Raw genomic sequence first — 19,991 nt, 5'->3', positions numbered from 1 at the left:
CATGCTCATAAACACTATATAAATTCTAGGAAGAAGAAGAAGAAGAAGAAGAAGAAGAAGAAGAAAGAAGAAGAAGAAGAAGAAGAAGAAGAAGAAGAAGAAGAAGAAGAAGAAGAAGAAGAAGAAGAAGAGGAAGAAGAAGAAGAAGAAGAAGAAGAGGAAGAAGAAGAATACGAAGAGGAAGAAGAAGAAGAGGAGAACGAGGAGGAGGAAGGGAAAAAAAAAAGGCCTGAAGTTGTCTATACTTTGGGGACTAGTTAAAAAAACTTTAAAAAATGGGTATAAGTTAAATGGGGACAACCAAATAGGGTACCCCGTAAAATTTTTATAGTGAAAATGACAAAATGGGTCCCTTATATAATTATATTGGTGGTAAATTTAAAGTAGCCTAAAAAGGTCTTGTCACGACCCGAATTCCACCATAGGGATCGTGATGGCACCTAATTTCTAAGAGTAGGTAAGCCTATCACTTAACAACATTTAAATCAACAAAACGTAATATAATAATACAAAAAATAATATAAAAGCGAAAATAGAGTTAATACAAGTCAAAATAGTAATACTCAAACATCTCCCAGAACTAGGTAGTATAGAGTCATGAGTTTTAACTGAATACATACGGAATATTCCAAAAGATACAATATTGATCGAATGTAAATTAACAGTATCAATTTAAAAGATGAGAATCCAAGGAACTGTGACAGCATGTAGCTCTATCTTGAATCCTCGTGAACAAGCAAACTCTCATTCTCGGGGTCCGCTGCCACCAATACTTAAATCCGCACATAAACATGCAGAAGTATAGTATGAGTACACAACTCTCAACCTCATCACACCCTTCGTGGGCAAAACTTATCATACCCTTAATGGGCGAAATTCTGAGTAGAACCTTCTCACCCACCATTAATGCCACCTCACGAGCCTTCATATTAGCATAACTCTTTTGCCTGGACTGTGCTGTATGAAGCTGCTACTAAATCAATTTCACCTTCTCTAGAGCATCACAAACTAGATCGGTGCCCAACAACCTAGCCTAATCAGGCTCAAACCAACCAACCAGAGAACAACACCGCATCCCATATAAGGGCTCATAAGGAGCCATCTGGATACTCGACTGGTAGCTATTGTTGTAGGTGAACTCTGTTAGTAGTAGAAAATTATCCCATTAGCCCCCGAAATCAATGATACATGCTCGCAACATGTCTTCCAAGATCTAAATAGTACGCTCAGACTGCCCGTTCATCTGGGGATGAAATAACGTACTCAACTCAACCTGTATGCCCACCTTACGTTGCACAGCTCTTCAAAAATTCAATATAAACTGAGTGCCTCGATCCGAGATAATAGACACAGGTACACCATGCAGGCGAACTATCTCTCTAAGATAAATCTGAGCCAACTACTCAGAGGTGTAGGTAGTCATGACTAGAAGAAAGTGTGCAGGTTTGGTCAGTCTGTCCACAATAACCCACATAGTGTCAAATTAACTTAAGGTCCGTGGCAATCAAACCACAAATTCATAGTGATGCGTTGCCACTTCCACTTCGCCACTAAAGCAAACCACAAGGTCTCGGATGTTCATAGTTAACCTGTTGATAGTTCAAACAATGTGCAACATACTCAAAAATGTATTTCTTCATCTTTCTCCACCAATAGTGTTGCTTCAAATCACGATACATCTTCGTAGCACCTAGGTGAATGGATTACCGTGAACTATGAGCCTCCTCGAGGATCAACTCTCTCAAGACATCCACATTAGGAACATAGATCCGACCCTGAAGTCTCAATACCCCATCTAAAAAAAGAAACTCCTTAGCATCATTGTGATGCACCGTGTCCTTAAGGACAAGCAAGTGGGGATCATTGTCACGACCCAAAATCTAACCTTAGACGTCGTGATGGCACCTAGTCTCTATGACTAGGTAAGCTGGTTACTTACAATAGTTAAGCCAGTTAAACATGATATTTTGAAGCAGAGTTTAATATAAAAACTTAAATAAAGGTAATACAAGCCTACGCAGCAACAATCACAACAATCCTCCCAAGAATAGGTAGTACGGAGTCACGAGCTCTAGATGAATACATAGAAATATCTCAAAAACAAAATACAATACTGTTCGGATAACGAATTAACAGTACAATCAAAACGAAAAGGACTCCAAGGGACTGCGACTACCAAGAATCTCTACCTTGAATCCTCGCGATCAAGAAGCTAACTCTACCTGAGTCCATTATCCCCAATACCTGGATCTGCACAAACGTTGTGCAGAAGTATAGTATGAGTACACAACGGTCGGTACTCAGTAAGTATCAAGACTAACCTCGGTGGAGTAGTGACGAGGTACAAGTCATGACACCTACTAGTCATAATAACATGTGCAGTATATAAGTATAAAGCTAATAATGGAAACAAGAATCAGTAAATGACAACAAGGAATAAACATGTGATATAAACAGTGAAGTAGTCCGAACAGCATTAAAGTACCAATGAAACCAATTAAGGAAAACAAATACCAACTGAATAATCAAATCGTTCTAACACAAGTTTCACAACAAAATTACTCCGAGGTACCTCATCTCATAAACACAAGTCACGAGTCCCAAATCACAAATCATATGTTCACGGCACCTTGTGTCCACATTATCAATCACGACCGCACGGACAACTCACGTTCCAATATCTCAATCCGCCCGACATGATCACAGGCTCACAATCACAATCTACCCAACGTGATCACAATCTCAATACCATAATCTGCCCGGCATGGTCATAAGCTCACTATCACAATCCGCCTGTCATGGTCACATGCTCAATATCACAATGGAAGCAGATAATACAAGAATACATGTGCATGATCAATGAATATCAAGTTTCATACTCCTGAACCGGTGTAAATAGCATGCTATGATGTATGCTTGGGCGAGTGTACTATTATAGTACAAGTCAACAAGTAATATCAAAGACATCGAGTAACTCATTGAAAACAACACAACAAGTCACGTAAGGTGCATGACATACATAAGAAAAATCACACCATCACACAAATATCATCAGCATTATGCCCCCAGGCCGTCACATATCATCCCTAATATACCCACCCTTATCTCTCCATATTGACAATATCATAACAGCCACACGTATCGCTCTGCCCAGACATTTAACATAATAGCCATCTGTATCACTCCACCCAGACTGTATATCACAATAGCCACTTGTATCACTCTGCCCAGACAATATATCACAATAACCACCCATATCACTCTGCCTAGACAGTATACACAATAGCCACCCATATTACTCCGCCTAGACAATATACCACAATAGCAACCCGTATCTCTCCGCCCAGATAATATATCACAAATAGCCACATGTATCTCTCCGCATAATCAACAACAATGAGATGCCACCTTTATGCTCCGCACATTCAAATCACTAATGTAATGATGAAAATAAAGATGGAATCATGAAATATAACCAATTATGAGTCAAGAATACTTACCCCAATTTAAATCATGAAAATCCCCTCCAAAATTATCCAAAACTGAGCTCTACAACTCAAAATACGATAAAAATAGGCAAACCCTCGAACTATATGTAATCTGCCAGTAAATCCGCTTTTGCGGTCAACTGGTCACTTCTGCGATGGCCGCTTCTGCGTCAATAGTCTTGTATCTGTGAGTTCCCAACAACAATCAACACACTCTATCTGCGGTCCCAAAAGCACTTCTACGCTTACGCTTCTACGATTCTTGACCGTAGGTGTGCTTCCGCTTCTGTGACTGGTTGACCGCATCTACGGTCCCTGCCTTCTCTAACCAAAGTCCACACCTGCGCTCGCTTGGACTCTTTTGCGGCGCCGCATCTGCGGTCCCTCATTCGTAGGTGCGAAAACATCAGCACTCAGATTCTTCAGCAAATCCCACAAGGCTCAAAATGATTGTAACTCATCCGAAACATACCTAGTGCCCCCGGGACCCCATCCAATCATACCAAGCAATCCCAAAACACAACGCGGACCTACTCAAGGCCTCAAATCACACCAAACAATATCAAAACTACGAATCGCACCCCAATTCAAGCCTAATGAACAAATGAACATTTCCAAATACAAAACTAACGGCGAACAAGCCTAATCACCTCGGAATAACCTCAAATTTTGCATGCATGTCCTAAATACTACCGGAGCTATACCAACTCCCAAAACCACAATCTGAATCCGATCTCAACAAAGTCAACTCCCGGTCAAACCTCTCAACCTTCCAAACCTTCAACTTTTCTAACTTTCGCCAAAAAGCATCAAATTAACCTACAGACCTTCAAATCCAATTCTGGACTTATGCCTAGGTCCAAAATTACCATTCGAAGCTATTGGAATCATCAAAATACCATTCCGGAGTCGTCTACACAAAATTTAATCTTCGATCAACTCATACCACTTAAACTTCTAAAACAAAAATTATTCTTCCAAATCAAATCCCGAATCGCCCAAAAATCAAAATCGGCTATACACGCAAGCCAAAAAAGCATAATATGAAGCTTTTCAAGACCTTAAACAACCGAACGTGATGCTAGATCTCAAAACGACCAATCGGGTCATGACAATTATCATATTGACGCATCTTGATGTGCTCAAATAAGGACGATTGAGATACAACACATGCAAGAACCCTACTAAGCCCCAAAATATCCAACCTCACGAACTTGTTGGACAAAGCCTGAACATCCATCGCTAACAACCTCTCCCTAGCTGGAATAAAAGCAAGACTCCCCATACTCTCTGCCTTCCTACTCAAGGCATCGGCCACCACATTGGCCTTCCCCGGATGATAAAAAAATGGTGATATCATAGTCCCTCAGTAGCTATAACCACCTCCGTTGCCTCAGGTTCAAAGCCGTTTGCTTGAATAGGTGTTGAAGACTCTAGTGATCTACCTACACTTCACAAGACACGCCATAAAGATAATGCCTCTAAATCTTGAGTGCATGTACAATAACTACCAACTCCAAATCATGCACTAGGTGTTGCACCCTATTTTGCACTGGTCAAAATAAAACACAACTTGTGGTTCCTCTAAAGTTAATAAAAGAAGAGTCACCACATAATATTTAAAGATATACTATAATGGTCTGTGGTAGAAGCATTTACAGAACTGAACCTAGATAGGCGAAAATAATCTTTTAAAAGAGTCTTCAATCGATCATTTAGGCAACTTGCCAACAGAAACGTCTTTTTGGAAGAATGATTGATGCGGGGCAGAATACAATTTGGATTTGATTTTTTACAAAGATAAAAGTTATTTTGGAAGTCGAATAACTTAGCCCAAATGAATCTTTTTAACACAGTCAAGGTACAGATTTTTACACGTTTTCTAGTGCATAAAAGTTTGAATATTAGTAAAAAGTCATATTTTACTACCTTTCATACCATAAAACAACTTTCATGATTTTGAAAACGCTTTACAGCATAGTTTTAAATTAACATTTCTTCCTAACTATAAACCTATTTTTGATATAAGTATATTTCAAATAGACTAAATACTTTATCACTTTAATTAAGCCTTCACATAGACCTATTTAGCAACCTCAATCATTGATAGACTAGGATATAAATAATTTTGTCCCCATGTTTAGACTAAGTTTAAGGAACTACTTTAGTGTAGATTTTAAGGGATGCCTAATACCTTCCCCTTAGATTAACTAGAACCCTTACCCAGATTCTCACTAGTTTAGCAGACCATTAAGATGTTGATCTTTACTGACTTATAGATAGAAAAACAAGTGGATGTAGTAGAACTCAATAGATAACCAATTGATACATACTCATGTTTTAAAGATTGTTAGTCTTATAAAGTGAAAGCTATCTTAATTCTATTTACCTCTTATCCTACATTTTTAGTTTATACTAAGATTATTTCCTAAAACAACCACAATAAAGATGAGAACATATAATAACAGTATTAGTTTCACAAATACATAGAAATGGGCTAACAAACTGCAGTAATATAAAGTAAAGGGGGGACTAGACTCTTGTAACGGGCTGACAAGCATCAGGCCCATTTAAAATCAATCAGCAGCAGACTTCAGCATTAGTGGCGCGACGAGGAGAGTGGCAGCCTAGTTCGTTGAACTTGGGCCAGAGTTCAAAGTGAACTCCGCTGGCCCAAAGTATTCATGCAAAAGAAAAAGGGAAAAATCAGTTAGTATTTGCACACAAAGGATAAAAGCGAAAACATAAGAAATGAATATAATTATAATCTAAAATAAACGAGGCAAGTCAAGTTATATTTGTGATAACCCTCTAAGCACTAGGTAAAGTTAATAGTCATTCGCTAGAGTGAACACACTCCCCTCACAAGGTTTCCCTTTGACCACCTGGCACTTCAGAGTTCACAAGGGTCTCTAGGGCCCCGAGCAGTACTTGTTCCAGGGAGAGACCCCTTGTAGTGAAGTCCAATCCACAACAAAGGTCAATGTCCACTGATCTTTGTTCCTCCATAGAGGTTTGAATAAAAATATTTGACTTAATGCTCAACCAAATAGTCTGGCCAAATGGACTCAACCAATTATCACAAGTAAGCTTTTTAAAACATAGAGAGTCCAAGATAATGGCTCAAATAATATAAACATGATAACATTCTGTTACACCCCATGTTTTCGTACGTAAGAGTACGTCGTAAGATAATTGATGTAAATTCAAAAATGAGATCATTTTTGAAAGTACATAAGGTAAGTTAATCATGTTACCTTGGAGGTTAAAAATATTTAAGATTATGTATAACAAGTACCAAGAGGGTTGGAAGACTTAGAAGCTAAACGAAACAAAGAAAATAAGTTTTGTCGAAAGTCGACAAGTTAGGAATGTTATGACATGTACTTTGGGGTGAGACTCTTAACATGATAAGGAGGTTATGTTATGAGTTATTTTAGTCGTATGATAGACGTGTGTTACATTTTGAAGTCAAGCGAGTTGTGGAACAAAAGTTGGCAAAGGTGATCACAAGTTACCTTCATAATGTGCTGAACATTAGGTCAAATGTAGCAGAGCTTTCTCCTAATATACTTGGAATTACAAAATGAAACACATATCAAATTGAAGATCTACGAGTCTATTTTCTAACATATTAAAATGTTCTTTGATACGACATCAGAATAGAGATATATTTTTATTTTCACAAGACTGCGCAAGCAGCTCCTAATGGAACCCACTTAGGCGGTGGACGACCCTTGAATATTTTAAAGGGTTTGGATGGTTAATTTTTAGTTATTTTCGATCAAGGACAGTTCCCAAACTCTCTCAACACCTCTCGAATAGTCCTCCATGGTTCCAAGTCGAATTCAAGGTGGTTTTGCCTAGATCTAACCTCAAAATATTGCCTAAGTGAAGAAAAGAGTCTCTATAGTGTTGTGATGCCATTAAGGGTGCTTGTAAGCTAAGGGAAGCTTTGGTTCAAGTTTGTTATGATTATTTAAGGCATGTACAACACCCTATTGCTTGGGTTTAAGATTATCTATGTGTTGGTTAAGTTATTTGGATGAAAAATTACAAGATAGAACTCGAAGTTGTATAAGAAGATGTTGTCTCTTATTGGACTATTTTGGAGTTGTGTATATGACTTCATATGGCTGGAAATTATGGAAAATAAGTTGGCTATGATATTGTTAGTATGATTATGCTGGCTTACATATCAATCTTGTTGAGTAAATTGGTAACTAGAAAAGAAATTGCTATAAAGCTATTAGAAGTTGTCTATAGTGATATTATCTTGTGTTAGGCTATTTCTGGTAACTTTAAAATTGAGTACAAGGTTGGAAATCCTTTTAAAGGTATTGGTTATTACATTGGATATATTACTAAGTTCAAGAATGAATGATAATGGGGTTGAAGGGTGCTAAAGAGATTCAATCTGAGCTTGCCGCTCGTCGTGATATGTTGATGACTTGTTAATGAAATATTTTGTACCGTATTGTTGATGTTGTTCTTATTGTATTGCTCTGTTTGTTGTTGTTGATATATGGTATTGGAGGAGGCCCTTGTTACAGGGGAGATGCTGCCCAAATTTACATAAACGAGTTACTAGTTTAAGTTGCGAACTTAGCCTTTATTCAACACTGATTTTGAATTTCCTTATGCTATGGTAGATTGAGTTGAGTTGTTTGAAGAATTACTTGGAAGGTATTAAGGACTCAATGGAGTTAAGGTATGTTAAGGCTATCCCTTCTTTCCTTTTGGCATGATCCATATGATACAAATGAAACGAGCAAATGCAGAACTTTCACAAATGACTCTATTCTTAGAAGTATTAGGGGTGCCTATGTTGTTGATTCCCCATGTGTCCTATTATTATATCTTATGTTCATGGGTCTTAGAAAATACGTAAGTTGATAAATTTTATTTCATGATATTAATCGAAGGCATATTGATCTTATGACATACCGAAAGATCTTATTAACGTACTTCTTATGCATTTTATTCATTTATATATGTACATTGATCCATGACCAGATAAAGTTATATACGCGTATATTATATATATATATATATGAGGTATGGGGAAAGGTTACAGCGTTATATACACCACCACCTGATCAGCTGGTATACATTGATGATTTCGCCCACAGAGGCCGAGATGATATGAAGGGATGCCCTCAGAGGCTTGATGACGTTATGTACGGATATATCTATACATGATATGCCATTTATATGCATATGCATGACATTATAAATGTTTCATGATTCACAGAGTTATTCAGACTTACAGGTTGAGTTCTTTACCCCATGTTTCTTTCATGTCTTTTATATACTACTTTTCACGCCTTACATACTCGGTACTTTATTTGTACTGACGTCCTTTTTGCTTGGAGATGCTGCGTTTCATGCTCACAGGTCCCGATAGACAGGTTGAGAGTCCTCCTAGTAGGCTATCAGCTCAGCGGAAGGTGTTGGTGCACTTCACTTGCTTTAGAGTTGCCTATTTGGTCAGTATGATTTGGACATTTATTGATTGGTATAACGGGGCCCTGTCCTGACCTTTATGACGTTTATATACTCTTAGAGGCTTGTAGATAGATGTCATGTATATGGATACTTGTATGGCCTTGTCGGCCTATGTTTTGAATGTACAAATGATCATGTCGGACTTATAGGCCCATATGTCTCATGTAGAAGTTTGTATTCCATGCTGGGTCATCCTATGTCGAGTATTCCCTTATGTTTTATTCTGGTTATATCATGACGGCCCTTGTGGCCCACTTACCTATGATGGTACAATAAGAAAGATATGTTACGTTGGTACTCGGTTGAGTAAGGCACTGAGTGCCCGTCGCGGCCCATCTGTTTGGTTCGTGACACATTCATAGAACTCAGTCAAGAAAAATATAGGCAACTCAAGGTAATATACCAGGTCATGTCAACATGACATCACTTGATATTGAAGCACACATTTAGGCAATATGACATAAACAATCAAAATAATAGAAATACTTCAGATTTCAAGTACTCTCAGTAAAGTAGTCTCAGTTAGAGGCACTTGGTACAGAAAATTATCATCATATATGGTCATGGGATCTCATAAAATTCTTTAAGAGGTTTCAAGGCGCAGAAGATAACTTATAACCACTTTGCATGCAACATATAGTCCCCTTGGGAATCACTATTTCAAAAAAAGATTAATCAAATGAGAGTCGCACAAATACAATTTATCAAAAGTGTACTCCTATAAGCATGCTTGCTATATTAAAGATTATTTCAAGTTTAGAATGTTGATCTAAGTCATCTAAAATACTAGCTAGAGTTTAAGCAAAAGGTAAATACTCGAACATGTATTCACTCATTAAGGTTCAATAGAGGCATGGTGCTTCACTCAGGTTAGACATATTCATTAAAGAACACAAAAATAACCTTCATCACATAAACATGGTTTTTGCACTTAGTGAGTCTAAGTTGTCAGAAACTGGAACCTAAATGAACCTGAGATAGCTTTAGAGCAATAACTTAAAGGCTAACAAACACATTACTAAGAAGAATTGTTCATGCTCAAGCTTCACAGGATATCCAACAGTCTAGGCTAAGTGCTTTCAAGCTTATGATTAGTTCCACAAGTCACAGAAAACAAGGAAAAGCTAGAAAAGGACAAAGTGAACTTCATCAGATTATTTTGAACTCAAACATACAAAGTCCTATAGGCATGGTATCTGCATCAACCAAACAGTCTGATGATAATAACGAATATTATCTATAGCTTATACTAACAAAGCAAACAAACAACTTCAAATCAACAAAGGTTTAACAAACAAATAAGATCAGTGTTGAAGCCATGAAATATAACATGCTGCTTAGATAGATCTTATAATATGCTTCATAGTCATATACAACTAATAAGGTAGGAAAATACGACTGTCAACATTAATTTTACATCAATATGCGTTATACTAGTTGAGTATTGAAACTACAAGATTCATTTAACATACCCAAGATTCAGACATTGAGGTGAACAGAATGGAATCATACTGACCTTCCTTAAGGCAACAAACCAAGTATGACTTTAGCTGTTAAGGGGGAAATGATTAGGGTTTTGGGAAGGTTAGATATGTTTAAAAGGGGAGAACGAATGTGGGCCATTGGATGGTGCAGATCAACAACTCAGGAATTTCCAAACTAAAAATAAAAGAAAAACAATTATGGGAGATTAAATAGTAGCCGTTGGATCATTTTGATCCAACTGCTAGGATTAATACGGGGGGAATTTTTTTTTTTTATAAAGCACGATTAATCTGGACCATTGATAAATATGATCAACGGCCCCTGAGAAGTGTGTTTGTTTTGTGAGAGTCTTTGAGATACTGACGTGGCACATGGTGATTGATCAAAATAGAATGGCATGGATTACCAAGTGGGATAGGTGCTGGGCTGATGGACTGTCACGACCCAAATATCACATGTCGTAATGGCGCCTATCGCAATACTAGGCAACCCGACAATCATAATAAACCGCACATCTTTAATTTTGAAAACATAACAAAATAAGTTTAAGAGTAAAATCTCATAAATGCTGATACGAAAACACCGCGACTCAATACAATATTTCCCCAAAATCCGGTGTCACTGAGCACATGAGCATCTAAACAATAACATGGTCTGAAACACTGTCTAGGAAGGTAGAACAGTATAAGTAAAACTAAAAGATAAAGGAGGAGAGTCAAGGTCTGCAGACACCAAAGAAGCTACCTTGAAGGTCTCCGAACCGGTAAAGCTTTAAAATCGTCAACCACAGTGCCCGGAAATACCTGGATTTGCACACGAAATATAGAGTGTAGTATGAGTACAACCAACTTAATAAGTAACAAGACTAACCTTTGCGCTGAAAGCAATGACGAGCTCAATCAATACAGTCCAAATACATGGTTTAACAGTACAGATATGACAGGAAATATGACAATAATATCTCAGAGAATCTCATAATCTGTTGGTACACATTACATGAATGTAGACATGCTTCCAGGTTTAACAGTTAAGCTCAATACAGATAAAATATGCCAAGTATGACTGATTTGAGGAATATACATATCTATATCTACATGCCAATGTGCATATCACATGTGATGCAACACAGTAAAAACCTCATATACTCACACTCTCAGAGTACTCAAACTGTTTGTCTCATTTCTCGCTCATCACACTCAGTCACTCAGCACTGTACGGTATAGCGCTCACTGCTAGTATGTTAGACTCCGGAGGGGTGGATCCTGCCCAAGCGCTAATAATAAGGCAATCTGGCCTGCTGCGGCGTGCAGCCCGATCCCATAATGATAAAGCCTAAAAGGCATGCTGTGGCGTGCAACCCGATCCACATATAAGCCATAAGGCCTAGATGCGGCATGCAACCCGGTCCACAAATCTCAGGCTCCAACTCAGTCATCAATCTCTCCAGTCTCTCGGGCTTACTATTCTCATGCCAATTAGCCCAAACAATGATATATAACACAAAAATAAATAGTAACAGAGACTGAGATACGAAATGCAAATGATGGATGTGACTGAGTACTAAATTGCCATTTAAGCAAAAAATTCAACAACAGAAATGACCTCAGTGGGTCGCAACAGGATAAGCATATAGCCCAACATGATTTCTAACATGAATTTGCACCTCAACTACTATAACACATAGATATCACATGAATAGCTACAAGGTTAGATAACAACACAGTACCATGGAATCGACCGAATCACAATTACTACGGTGCACGCCCACACGCCCACACGCCCGTCACCTAGCATGTGCGTCACCTCAAGACCAACCATGTAACACATAAATTCAGGGATTTATACCCTCAGAACCAAGTTTAGAAGTGTTACTTACCTCAAACCGTGTAAATATCTACTCCAATAAGCCCTTGCCTCGTGAATCGGCCTCCGAATGCCTCGAATGTAGCCACAAACAACTTGATACAATCAACACAAGCTATAGGAATCAATTCCATATGAAAATGCTAAGTTCTTAATCAAAAGTCAAAAAAGTTAACTCAAAAAGTCAACCCCGGGCCCACATCTCAGAATCTAACAAAAGTTATAAAATCTGAACATTTATTCAATCACGAGTCCAACCATACCAAAATTTCTCAAATCCGATCACAACTCGACCTTCAAATCCTCAAATTAAAGCCTTGGAAGTTTCTACCCCAATATTTCAACCCAAAACACTAATTAAATGATAAAAACAATGATATATTCATGTAATTTAAACAAATCTGAGTTGGAATCACTTACCTCAATCATTCCCTTGAAAATCTCTCCAAGAATCGCCTCAAATCGAGCTCCCAAAATTAAATAGTTAAATATAACTTAAACCATCATTTTTGAAACTTATATTCTGCCCATGCGACTCTTCTTCACGATCACGGGAAATGCTTCGCGAACGCGAAGCAGAAAAATCCAAGATGCCAGAATATTACTCTACGTGAACGCAGATAACCCCATGGGAACGCGACTCACAAAATCCCAGACCTACGTGATCGTGCCCCTCTTCACGCGATCGCGAAGAACAAAGCGCGTGACCCTAGCTTTTGCCTTTCCTCTTCGCGAACGCAGCTTAACCCACGCATTCGCGATTCACAGACTCTCCAACTTACGCGATCACATACCCTAGATCGTGAACGCATAGAACAAAAATCCCAGCTGCCACAACAACACTTCACGATCGTGATCCTCCTCTTGCGATTACGTACAAGAAAACTAGCATCAGCAAAAATGAGAAATCATCCAAGGTTCAAAATGCGCCGAACATGATCCGAATCACACCCGAGGCCCCAGGGACCTCAACCAAACGTACTCACAAGTACAAAAATATCATACGAACTCGCTCAAAGCGTCAAATCACATCAAACAACACTAAAAGTACGAATCACACATCGATTCAAGCCTAATAAACTTATGAACTTCTAACTTCTACATTCAATGCCGAAACCTATCAAATCAACTCCGATTGACCTCAAATTTTGCACTCAAGTCATACATGACACAAAGGACCTATTCCAACTTCCGGAACCAAATTCCGAGTCTGGTAACCACAAAGTCAACTCTCGGTCAAACTTCTCATCTCTCCAAACTTCTAATTTTCCAACTTTCACCATTTTAAGCCAAAATCACCCACGAACCTCCAAATCACTATCCAGACACACTCGTAAGTCCAAAATCACCATATGGAGCTATCAAAATCGTAAAAATGCCATTCCGGAGCCATTTACACATAAGTCAATATTCGGTCAACTCTTTCAACTTAGGCTTCCAACCTTGGGACTAAGTGTCCCAATTCATTTCGAAACATCCCCGGAACCAAACCAATTACCCCGACAAGTCACATAACAACAATTGAGCACAGTATAAGCAGTAAATGGGGAACAGGGCTACAACACTTAAAACGAATGGCCGGGTCGTTACATCATCCTCCTCTTAAACAAACGTTCATCCTCGAACGGGTCTAGAATCATACCTGGAGTCTCAAATAGGCGTGGATATTTGCTCCACATCTCCCACTCAGTCTCCCAAGTAGCCTCCTTGACTGGCTGACCTCTTCACTGCACCTTTACTGAAGCTATATTCTTTGACCTCAACTTTCAAACCTGCTGATCCAAAATGGCCACCGCGTCCACATCATAAGTCAAATCACCATCCAACTGAACCGTACTAAAATCCAAAACATGAGACGGATCGCCAACATAATTTCGGAGCATGGAAACATGAAACATTGGATGAATACTCGTCAGACTAGGCGGCAATGCAAGCTTGTAAGCCACTTCTCCAATCTTCTCAAGCACCTCAAAAGGCCCAATATACCAAGGGCTCAACTTGCCTTTCTTCCTGAACCTCATAACACCCTTCATGGGTGAAGCTCTGAGTAATACCTTCTCTCCCACCATGTAGGCAACATCGTGAACCTTCCGATCGGCGTAGCTCTTCTGTCTAGACTGCACCGTACGAAGCTGATCCTGAATCAACTTAACCTTGTCTAAAGCATCCTGAACCAAGTTAGTACCCAATAGCCTAGCCTCACCCGGCTCAAACTAACCCACCAGAGACCGACACTGTCTCCCATACAAAGCCTCATACATAGCCATTTGAATGCTCGATTGGTAGCTTTTATTGTAGGCAAACTCTGCAAGCGGCAGAAATTGATCCCAAGAACCCCTAAAATCTATGACACAAGCGCGTAACATATCCTCCAATATTTGAATAGTGCGCTCGGACTGTCCGTTTGTCTGAGGGTGGAATACTGTACTCAAATCAACCTGTGTGCCTAACTCTCTCTACACTGCTCTCCAAAAACTGCGATGTAAACTACATGCCCCAATCTGAAATGATGGACACCGGCACACTGTGAAGGCGAACAATCTCGCGGATGTAGATCTCAGTCAACCGCTCTGAAGAATAAGTAGTCCCTACAGGAATGAAATACGCGGACTTGGTCAACTGATCCACAATCACCAAAATAGCATCAAACTTTCGAAGTCTGTGGGAGCCCAACTACAAAATCCATGGTGATACGCTCCCATTTCCGCTCTGGAATCTCAAGCCTGTGAAGCAATCCGCTCGATCTCTGATGCTCGCACTTCACCTGCTGACAATTTAGGCACCAAGCTACAAACCCCACTATATCTTTCTTCATCCTCCTCCACCAATAGTGCTGCCCCAAGTCCTGATACATCTTTACGGCACCCGGATGAATGGAATACCACGAACTGTGGGCCTCCTCAAGAATCAACTCATGTAGCCCATCCACATTGGGCACACAAATCTGACCATACATCCGCAACACCCCATCATCCGCAATAGTAACCTCCTTGGCATTACCGTGCTGAACCGTGCCCTTAAGGACAAGCAAATGAAGAGTAAGGACCCGTAAAAATTTAAACCAAAAACTTAGGGTTTCTTGGTGCCAAGTTAGATTCCTGCGTTACTATAGTAGAAAATTCTTCGCGGTGAGCTTGCGAGCCGTGGTTCGGACTTTTTGGATTGAACAGTACCCTACAGATTGAGAGAAAATATTTCGCAGAAGAACACATTTCTGCGGCCCATTATGCGGCTGCATAATCACTATGCGGACCGCATAATGGCCGCAGAGTGAAGTAGTAAGTTTGGCCAACTTGAGGTCATTTTTGCAGTTGATTATGCGATCGCATAATTGATATGCGGACCGCATATCGATCACATAATCCCTCTTGAGTTTTTGCGGAGGGAGTTATGCGGTGCATTATGCGACCATAGAACGAGTATGCAGACCGCATACTGGTCGCATACCTAGGCTGTAAGTTCAGGCCCCTGAGGGCCATTTATGCGGTCACTTTGTGAACCGCATAACCATTATGCGGTCGTATATGCGACCGCAGACCTGTGTCGGGGCACCATTTTTCTTAATTTAAAACCCGACCCCCATTCTGTTAAAACACCTCATTTAGTCTATTTTGAGCTCATTTATGATATTTCTAGTGAGAGAGAGAGAGGGTTCTAGAGGGAGGAACTAATTTTCATCAATCAATCTTCATCCATCACTCAAATCTTGGAAATACTCAAGTAGAGCACTCAATTTCTTCATCTAAAAAGGTAAGACTTCATCACCCCGGCTCTTAATTTCAAACATAGCTATAATGGGGTATTAATAAGATGGTCCATGAGTGTGAGGGTTGTTTATCTTGCATGCATGTGATAAAGAGTGTGGGAAAAATAAGAAGTTAACTAGAACCATGAATATTTTCCTAATTTTGGGTTCAATTTGTATATTGCTTAAATATATTGAGGTTGCTAAGGGTTTCGGAAAATTGTAGAGTCTAAAGAAGCGCAATTGAGGTATGTATGGCTAACTCTCTTCTTCCTAGAATCGAACTCCTGGTGTACGAATATTTTGTGTAAGTTCCGACTTGATCATACTAAAATTGTTTGCCTTAGTGTGTTGGGTTGGAAGATTCATGTTCCCTAATTGTTTTAGATGTTTACCATGTCATCATGCTATTTGAGAATGTGACTATGATTTTCCAAGCTCCTTCCCTTATGTGTGAAATGCCTTATATGATGGTACTTATCGACACGAATGATGACGTTATTTGATTGAATAAAAAGGGAAAGACTTGAATTGTAAAATATGCCCAAGTGCCAAGAACTATTTAATAAATGAGGCTGTTTGTGCCATATAATGAAAGATGGGAAAGAGATGTGAATTGAGTGAACAATTGGAAGAGGTTATGTCTCAAGTGAGATGGTTTAGCCGATCGGGCTGAGATCGGACGCCATGCCGTACACATGGTGGCATTTGTGTTGGAACTATTGATTTACATTGTGGATATGGATATGTCTCACTTGGGATGGCTTAGCCGGTTAGGCCGAGACCGGACTCCATGTAAAAACACGGTGGCATTATGAGTTGTGGCTTTGGCACTAAAAATTATTAATCTAAAAAGATGGAAAGATTGAATTGGAAATTATGTGAACCTTACTTAGTGTTTTCTTTGTATTTCTATGAAGTACTTATTGATTATTATGACTGCCTTCTCTCTGTTTCACTGTTCATTCTACTAAGATTAGTATTTGCCTTACATACTAGTACTATTCGACAGTACTAACGTCCCTTTTGCCAGGGGCGCTACACCTTTGAATGGATGTAGGTGGTTTCATCGTAGATAGTGCCGATCGCAGATAGTGGTGCTCTCTTTCTCTCCTCACAGCAGTTTTGGTGAGCCCCATTTCTCCCAGGGGTCATGTAGTCCTTCTTTTGTATAAGTTTTCACATTTTGAGGTATAGCCGGGGCCTTGTTGCCGGCATTGTCATGTTGCTCTTTTGTATCCTTAGAGGCTCCATAGACATTTTTATGGGTCATGTATGTATGTTGGGGCGGTCGTTGGATTGAGTTGAATTTTGAAAACTTAACTATGGCATAATGCATATAAAGAAAAATGAACTAGCAACGTTTATATATTTATATAACTGATCTCTCCCCTGTTTTACAAATGGTGACGCATTCCCTTTTTGGATCATGAATGAGTCGGGTAGGAAATGTTTACTAGGCTTGCTTGACTGGGTTCACTCGGTTGAGCGCTGGTCGCGCTCCCCGAGGTTGGGGCGTGACATGGGGACCATCATACTGATGCTCTCTGATGCGATCATATAAGGAAGACCAAAAAACCACAAAAGCTAGAACCCGACTAGGCTCTGAAACTTCTAATCTCACGAACGGATTGGCCAAGGCCAGGACATCTAATGCAAGAGGCCTCTCACCAACAAGACTAAATACATGGTTACCCCTACTCACCTCCTTCCTACTAAAGGCATCGACCACCACATTGGCCTTCCCGAGATGATACAAAATGGTAATTTCATAGTCCTTTAGCAGCTCCAACCATCTCCACTGCCTCAATTTTAGATCCTTTTGTTAGAACAAGTGCTGGAGACTCCAATGATCCGTAAATACCTTACAAGACTCACCATAGAGATAATGTCTCCAAATCTTCAATGCATGAACAATGGCTGCCAACTCCAAATCATGAACATGGTAGTTCTTCTCATGGGGCTTCAACTGGCGCTAAGCATAAGCAATCACTCTACCCCCCTGCATCAAGACACACCCTATACCAATCCAATAAGCATCACAATACATAGTATAAGAACCTGACGCTGAAGGCAAAACTAGAACCGAAGTTGTGGTCAAGGCTGTCTTGAGCTTTTGAAAGCTTTCCTCACACTCATCCGACCACCTAAATGGAACACCCTTCTGGGTCAACCCGGTCAAAGGTGCTGCAATTTACGAGAATCCCTCCACAAAGCGATGATAATATCCGGCCAAGCTAAGAAAACTCTGAATCTCAATAGCTGAAGACGGCCTGGGCCAACTTTGAACCGCCTCTATCTTCTTTGGATCCACCTTAATCCCCTCACTGGACACCGTGTGCCCCAAGAACGCCAACAAACTAAGCCAAAACTCACACTTGGAGAACTTGGCGAAAAGATTCTCCTCCCTCAACCTCTGTAGCACAATCCTCAAATACTGGGCATGATTCTCCTGGCTACGTGAGTACACCATGATATCATCAGTGAATACTATGACAAACGAATCATGATATGGCTGAAATACACTATTTATCAGATGCATGAATGCTACTAGGGCGTTGGTTAGTCCAAATGACATCACAAGGAACTCATAGTGACTATAGCGGGTCCTGAATGTCGTCTTCAGAATATCCGAGTCCTGAATCTTTAACTGGCGATACCCAGACCTCAAATCAATCTTAGAGAACAATCTAGCTCCCTGAAGCTGGTCAAATAAATCATCAATGCGCAGCAAAGGATACTTATTCTTGATTGTAACTTTGTTCCACTGCCTATAGTTGATGTACATCCACATAGTACCATCCTTCTTCTTCACAAATAGAACCAGCACTGTTACAACCCACATTCGCGTACCTTAGATCACGTCATAAGTTAGTCGACATAAATTGAAGAAGAGATTATCTTTGAGATGATCAGAAGTTAATCCTATTGGTCTTAAACGATACAAGGGTGTATAAGAGTGGTTAACAAGTATTTGAAGTTAAATGAATCAAGGATGTTGTAACCCGTATTTTCGGGTAACACTAGAGGTGATTAATTGTCCCAAGAGGTCATGTTTTAATGTATTTGAATCATATAATATCCGTATCATAAGTCTTGAAGTCAAGCGAGTTATGAAACAAAAGTCGATAAAAGTTGTCGCAACTTACGTTTATAATATTACTTAAACTTTAGGTCAAATGTTACTGCATTTTTCGCCCAATGTACTTGGAATTATGGGGTGATATACTATCAAATTGAATATCTATGAGTCTAGTTTCCAACACATTAAACCGTTCATCGATACGATCTCGGAATAGAGAGATATTCGCATTTTCGCGAGAGTGCGCCAAACAGCTCTCTATGGGGTCCACATAGGCAGTTTAAGACATATGGATATATATATGATACCTCAACCCCATTTTAAGTCATTATTTTTCAGTATATTCAGACCTTAGAACCCTAAAAACAGTCTATCAAGGTTCTCTTATGATCCAAGACCCAAACAAAGGGCAAACAACACAAATCAAATGTCGGGAATCCCGTGGCGCTAGTAAGTTTCTTGTTCTTCTTGTTGTTGCTGATTTTTGTGTTGTTCCAGCTCGTGTGGGAGGTTGTTTTAAGTGTTTTATGTTCTGTAAATACACCTTAAAGTTTTTAATATCAACCCTAGGTGATTTCAAGTCTTCTAAAGTAATTCTAGTGCCGAAAAACCCGAATTAATTGCTAGTTTTGCTTCCTTGTTCTTGTGGTAGAATCGGGGGTATATTTCGTGGAAAATTAAGGTCAAATTGGAGTTGTTCTTTATGTTTAAAGGTAAGGAACCTCTTACACTATATATATTTAAGATTATCCAAGTTACGGCTAAGTCGTTGAAGCTAGAACTTGTGAAATATATATCAAAAGGCTTGGTAGTAATGTTG

The sequence above is a fragment of the Nicotiana tabacum genome, chromosome 13 (genome assembly GCF_000715075.1).
Source record: "Nicotiana tabacum cultivar K326 chromosome 13, ASM71507v2, whole genome shotgun sequence".
NCBI classification, from domain to species: Eukaryota; Viridiplantae; Streptophyta; class Magnoliopsida; order Solanales; family Solanaceae; genus Nicotiana; species Nicotiana tabacum.
This window is presented reverse-complemented; position numbering follows the sequence as displayed.